Here is a 7399-nt window from a genome sequence, read left to right on the forward strand (position 1 = left end):
AGCTTGCCGGAAGCCGACATCGAGAACGTCAAACTTCTCTGCTGAAAATGAAAGTCTTCCTGGCACCCAGCTTGCCAGAAGCCGGCATCGAGAACGTCAAAGTTCCCTGCTGAAAATAAAAGTCTTCCTGGCAACCAGCTTGCCGGAAGCCGGCATCGAGAACGTCAAAGTTCTCTGCCGAAGATGAAAGTCTTCCTAGCACCCAGCTTGCCGGAAGCCGGCATCGAGAACGTCAAAGTTCCCTGCTGAAAATAAAAGTCTTCCTGGCAACCAGCTTGCCGGAAGCCGGCATCGAGAACGTCAAAGTTCTCTGCTGAAGATAAAAGCCTTCCCGGCAGGCCAGTATCGCTGGGGGCTATGAGTGCCAAGAATCGTCCACGGCAAATCAGAGTTGCCGGGGGCTGCACTATCAGATAAGTTTTTTTTGTCCCTCATCATGCATCCTCTTATGGACTAGGGAAAGCAAACCCACATTCCTCCCCGGAAACTGCCGTGCTCCCCCGACTCTAGGCCCTGGGGCTCGTCCTCGGGGCCAAGATTGGTCATAGTCGCGGTAGCAAAGGGATGGAACGAGGATACCGCACCACCTCGTTCCTATCTCCGTCAAAAGCGTGAGAAAGGTCGAGCGACGTAGGAAGGCGGCAGGGTCTGTTGCCGGGAGAGAAATTGTCTGTCTGAGGGATACCAAGGATTTGTTCCTTGGCGTGGGTTTAACTCGCGAGACAAGTAACCCGGCAAACATTCCCTTTTCATTAAAAACATCCCACTCAGGTACAGTCCATAGAGGATGAAAAACATGAAAGAGAGGATTACAAGCTCTAGATACAGCTAAGGCCCAAAGGCTTACAAACTAAAAAGATAAGATGCCCGTAATCCCTTTCCTGTCCCCCTTTTCAGGAGGCAGGTCAAGGAGGCGAAAAAGGCAAAAGGAGTGCCTAGGCGAGCTATGGGTGCCAGAAGACACCAAGGGAACATCCCGGGGGCCGTCCGAAGGCTGAACGGCGACGGCGACGCCGGAAGTGGGGCTCGAAGACGGGGCGACGGGACGTCAGCACGCTGTCGAGGGCACCACGCCCCCGTACTCCGGCTTGACGGCCTTGTCGCCCGCACTCTTCCCCTTCCGCAGCCTCCCTACGCCAGCCGCCCAAGAGACGACCCCGGCGAGTTCAAGAAGCCGGCGACGCGGATGATGGGGTCGCCGGTGCCGAGCAAGGCAGCGCCCGACACCTAGTCGGACCCGCTACTCCGCCGCCCGCTACCCTCGTCGTCGCTATCGCTCCCCTCCTCGTCGCTCTCGCTCGAGGAGGAGCCTTCGCTGTCGGAGGAGCTGTCCACACAGCACTTCGACCGAGTGCCGAAGCACCCGAAGGCCTTGACGGAGAGGAGATCACCCTCCATCAACTTAAAATGGAGGGTAAACCCCTCCGTCAAGCTGTGGATGCGGGCGAATGTCTTCCACCCTCGATCAAGATACATCACATTAGGGGCTGGGAATGCAACGCGGACCCGCGTGCCGCTGATCCCACAGCCCCTCATGTGCAGCCTCAGCGTCTCGGGCGGCTCCACTTCCATCGCGCGCGCAAACGGAGCAAGAAGACGGAGGCGACGACGAGGCGCCCGGCGCAGCCTAACAAAGAAGTCGCAAGGGTCGTCCCCTATATGGACCGCCATGGGGGAGAAGCCGCCGGCGGAGGTGAAGCTGACGTGCCGCCCCGTCCGCCTCTTTCCCGAGCGCCTCGACCCCGTCCTCGACCTCGTCCGCGGCCTCGCCCCCTCCCTCTTCCCCTCATGGCTGGCTCTGCCACCATAGGCGTGGAAGAGGGAGAGATGCGCTGTCGGGCGGCGACCCTCGCCGCCACCGATGAAGGGCCTGGGTTCCCTTTCTCCATGGCAGAGGAGAGAAAGGGGAGCAGAAGCTGAAGAAAAGAGAAGATGAGAGAGTGAGGGCTTCTGTGCTCCCATCCCGCTCTTTATAAAGGAGCGAGGTGGGGGCTCGGCCGCCCCGCTCGGCGAATCAAGGCGCGAGAAGGGCAGGGAGTCAGGGCCGACCCGCTCGCGACGGCCCAGTTTCCCACTCCACCGTCCGTTACCCCAAACGCATGGGGGACGCGTGGCAGGGGTGCAGAACTGAGGCGACAGATGAGGCGACATCGTTCCACCCCGTGAACGCGGGGAGTGGACGTCCGAAAACCACGCACCGGCTCCGTCCAGTAAATACACCACGCCCTCGCACCTACCCCCGTTTAAGGAGGCGGGCGTGAACCACCTCCATCATCATGGCCTGACGCATGCTCGGGAGGCTTAGCCCCACGCACAACTCCCACGATCTCTCCCACGACGCCGCGTTTGACGCGTCCGTTCTGGGCGTGCGCGGTGGGAGCGGAGTTAGATTCGGCGTGACCTAGGCCGCGCGTGCCCGTGCACTGTTTTGGGCCTGGCCCAACAGCGCTCGGCACCGTGTATGGCCCAGGCCCGGGGGCTCCTGTCGGTGTACTAGAGTAGGGGTACCCTATTACGCCGAACTCGTGCACGGGCAGTTGCAGCCCTCCCCCCCCGGCAAGGCTTGCCGGGTGACCGCCAGGACCCTCCGTGGTCCCCTTAAAGACCATTCAATAATAAAATACTGAAGCCAAGACCCCGGCAAGAGGAGCTTGTCGGGAAGGCCAACCAAGGCCCCGACAAGGGGAGCTTACCGGGAAGAGGCGAGACCCCGGCAAGAGGAGCTTGCCGGGAAGATCACGCAAGACATACCAAGAAAGCTTGCCGCGACGCGCCCTGCGCCCCGGCAAGATCCGGCGAGCGACAAGCTTCCGGAAGTGACAAGACGACGGCCGCGACAAGGAGCTTGCCGCGGGAAACTCCCACTGCATGCCCGCGCTCCAGCTCACCTGCTAACGTGTCGCTCTGGGACTCTCCCAAAGCGCACGTGGCGGGAGGCCGCGCAGCTAGGGGTACGTGGTGGCAAGCGGAGATGAAGAGAAGCCCATCGTGGCAAACGGTGGCGTTCCTAACGGTCACCTTTTGCACTGTTTAGGAGACTCAGACAGGCATTTAATGCCCTTGTCCCCTGCCGTCAGAGTTAGGTAGGGTACACTGTATCCACAGTAGCGGTAGCTATACCTACCACATCCTTTTTCCGTTTTTACCCTTCCTGGCTGCGTTGCTCCCTGTCGGTGACCCCTTGAGTATAAAGGAGGCCCAAGGGCAATGTAGAGGAGGTTCCGCATTTTCAAGGAGGTTCCGCATTTCGGGAACTCAGAAGAACACTCTCACGCTCAGTCTGGCAGCGTCCATCGCTCCTGAGCAAGAGTCTAATATACACAAACAAGCAGCAGTAGGGTTTTACGCATCCGTGCGGCCTGAAGCTGGGTGAAAAATCGCCCCGCGTGCACTGCCTCGATCCGCTCTTTGCGCGCTCTCCGCCCCTCCACCGAACCGAAAGGGGCCCTGTCCCCATAGGTGTTGGCGGGAATCAGCATCGCCCCCGGCAGCGCCCAGATTTGCTACAACCATGACAATGAAGTGTGGCCGGCGATGATAACGCCGTGTTTTTTGCTGCAACCGGCAATAGGAAAGCTACAACCGGCACCCAAATTTGCTATAACTAGCTACCACCATGTCTTTTGATTTTTTTGCCGGATCCATCTTCTTCTTACTTTGGAAACACTCCAAATTTGCTACCACCGTCTTTGTTTTTTTGCTTTCACTGTATTTGAGTTTTGCTACCATCCCTTTTTTGGCTGGAACCAGCGATTTTTTTGGTTGGAACCGATGTTTTGTTTGCTACTACCCTCATCTGCAAACGGCCACAACGACGACTTTCACTGAAAAGCTGCAATCGGAGGTCGATTTTGTTGGATTTGACACCACATTTTTCTGCATTCGGCGGACTAGCGAGCACCGGTGTTGCAACCGGCTCTTGGGACTGCGGCTGTTCGGGATCGAGAATGGCGAGCAGCGACGAGCTGGCGAGGTCATCGGCGCTGGGGGTCGTCGGGAAGGGGCGAGGAGATTCTCTCGTGCGCGCTGTTTTGGTTGGGCTCTGGTGCGCTAGAGAAAGAAAAGAATCGAGAGGATGGAGCAAGACGACACAGGTGACAGATCTGACGAATGCCCACAAATATATCGTGGGGCTACGGTGCGACCGGCCCAATATCAGTGCCCCTTCGCAAATACCAGAAGTTGGAGTTCGTCGGAATTACGACAGGAATGCCACCGCGAAGTGCCCTCGACGAAACGTTTCAGAGAAGCCCAGCCCGACGAGCGCACTCCTCTGCTTTCGCTCGTACAGAAACAACAATGCTCCTCTGCTCTCGCAACCCTAGCTTGCAAACCTAGCTTGCCGCCACCCCGTCGCCGGCTGGCCGCCGCGCCGCCGCCAGTCTTCTGCCGCCGCCCCTCGCATCTCTGCCTCGTCTCGCAGAGCCTCGTCCATCGCCGCTTCCAGCAGCCGTCCAAAGTCCTCGCGCAGTCCATCTCCCCCATCTGCCGGCACTCCGTCCGTTCGTCGCCGCCGGTAGCTGCAGGAACAGGAACTACTCGTCGACGGGCCTGCCGCTAGATCCACGCCAGAGAATCCCTTCCCCCAGCTCAAGGTGAGCAGCCCCCTCCCCCTCCTGTACCACCGATTTGGCTAGTTTATAGTCTGGAGCTGCTCTCTGCTGCCGAACGAATCGCTGCTCCCGTCGAAAGCTGGCGGCGGCTAGCTTCTCGGGAAGCTGGCTATTCCCTGAAGCTAGAGAAGATCCAAACGGGCCCTTACTCTCACTAAAAGAGTGCCACTAAAAAACTAAAAAAACTAAAAAAAAGTGCCACTAAAAAAAGCATAAAAAAGTGTTTCACTAAAAAAGTACCACTGGAAAACCCTAAAAAAGTGTTTTTAAAAAAGTATTATCCCTCAAAAAACTTTTAAAAAGTCCCAAAAATAATAAAAAAGTGCTAGTTGCCTAAAAAACTAAAAATATAGAAGATGAACTTTTTTAAATACTCATAAGCATGTTTATCATTTAGGGATGCAAGCGGTGTCCCGCATATCCCGCAAAACCAGCAATTTAGTTCACCACTGGCTGGAAAATTAACGCTAACTAGCGATTGATATATAAGGCCACAAACTCGTCCCGTCCACATCCCTAGTATCATTGCATTAAAAAGAAGCGGCAAAAAAAGCCGAAAACCACGCCTTTAGGCCATTATACAACACTAACACGTGGATTGGCAGTCATATCCACCGCGCACACAAATTACAAGCGCTACGAAAAATGCTACACATAGACCAACCTCATGCTAATGGTGATGGGACAAGCAACAGAGTAACCAAGCCGCGTCACAACCAATGCAGAAGATGTCTACAACATGACCAAGACTCGAGGACACCCAGACCAACGTACCACCCCTATTGCGCCAAGAGAGACCCAACAAATGGATGGCAGGGCCTGGGCTGACCTAGAGAAGGCATCGTTGAGAGAGCACCGATGATGATGTACATTGCGAACCAGAGGCTCACACCCGGAGTAGTAGCCGACACCAACTCAAAATCGCACCACTGGGACTCCTAGAGCAAGCAAGACGACGCATCCAAGAATGAAACGATGCCATGAGGCCGCCGCCATCGCCTGGTCCGGATGCTGGACCGGGTTTCTCCCGACCACTGTTAGTCTCGGCCATCACGAAGCAGGGATATCACCCAACCCACGATCATTGAACCCAAAGTCATGGGAGCTGCTCAAGCAGGCCAACCACCACATGTGCAGGAGTCGCATCTCGAAGCACATCATTCGCCACCAGCAAACCAACAAGGAACAGAGCAACGCAACCCCAACAAGATCAAGCCCCAACCACCACCACTACGCTCGGAGGACGCCACCGTCAGAGTTGGGCACCGGGGCCCAAATCGATCGCTCCACCGCTCACCATGGCCGACCGGGCTGGAGCCTGAGCCCGTCCACCGTCGGTCGGCCTCAAGAAAGACCACCTATGCCGCCTCGCCCAACCGGACCAAGGTTCTGCCCTTCCGAGAATACAAGTGTGCGTCCGCCCAGATTTGGCCCATCCACAAGCTGTCGCGCGGCCACCACCAAGCGCCGCCGAGAGGGACGCTGCCCCGTGAGCAGCAGCGACCATCGGGCCGATGGGAACCTTCAGACCACCCTGCACCATCGGATTCTGCGAGAAGAGCTACAGGACAGTGGCCAACTGAAGCAATGTGCCCCGCCGCCACATTCCTAGGGCACACAAGGCTTCGCCAGCTTCCCCTCCGGTGGCAGTGCAGCGGGGGAGAGGGTGGGAGGGGGGCCTGGCGGCGCGGCTAGAGTTTTCCCCATGTCGCCAGAGCACGCGGGAGGCATGGGGGTTCTTAGCTAATGGAATGGTGAGAAGACGTACACTAGCTCAAAGAAAAGTACAAGTCATACGTGATTTTACGTTCGCTCTCAACAAAAAACTTTGCCATTACCTCGAACGAAGTATTTTTGTTACGAGTGATACCTTTGAAGAGACGGACAATCTTATGTTAACACCGACCTTTCTTTTTGCGGGTTAATATGAAACGAGCATGCTGTGGCATGGTTTTTCATTTACGGGCTTCTTGGTTTGTCATGATGCTCAGCGTCAGTTTTCTCTATTTTGAAAATTTTGTCTCTAACAACATCGTTGAAAAAAAAAACAGCCTATTTCACGCGTGACAGCGCTCCAACAGAAGCTGTAAAATAGAATGCACACAAAAACGAAGTTGTAAGAGCATCTCCAACAACCGCCCAACGCGCCACGCGCTAAAAACTACTTTGCCGCGCATGCTTCGCCTGGTTTTGCGCGGCCTGCAGCGCTGGCTCCAACAGCCGCGCTAAAATGCAGCGCACGCCGCTCCAGCAGCCCGCAAAAAATGCAACGCACGTGACTCGCCGGGGCATTGGATATATTGCATTTTGGACACAAATAGATTTCAAACATTCAAAATGCAATGAACATGACATATAAATTTCACACAAACAAGTTGATAAATAAAAGTTCATGCCCACAAGTTCAAAATCATGCCCACAAGTTCATCCAACCAAGTTCTACCTTTGGGGCATATCGTCGAACACGTTGTGCACGTCGGCGGCCGGCTCAACGAGTGAGCTCGCCGGTGCTTCGGTAGCCGCCGCGCCCGTCACACGCCCTGCAAGCTTCTTTCTCCTCGCCTTCGAGGTGCCGGAGACGTTCGCCGCCTTGTTCTTCTTCACGGATGTCTTTTCGGCTGCGCCACATTGGGGAGCTTCGAGGGGGCGGCGGCGGCACGGGACGGCGCCGGCGTGACGCCAACCGCCGACGTGGTCATCCGCGGCGGCACGAAGAGGCCACGCGCGAGGCCGATGCTCGGAGGAGTCCGGCGGTGGTGAGGTCAACGCTCCCCGCGCTAGGGTAT

Source organism: Triticum aestivum, chromosome 3B (genome assembly GCF_018294505.1).
Source record: "Triticum aestivum cultivar Chinese Spring chromosome 3B, IWGSC CS RefSeq v2.1, whole genome shotgun sequence".
Taxonomy (NCBI): domain Eukaryota; kingdom Viridiplantae; phylum Streptophyta; class Magnoliopsida; order Poales; family Poaceae; genus Triticum; species Triticum aestivum.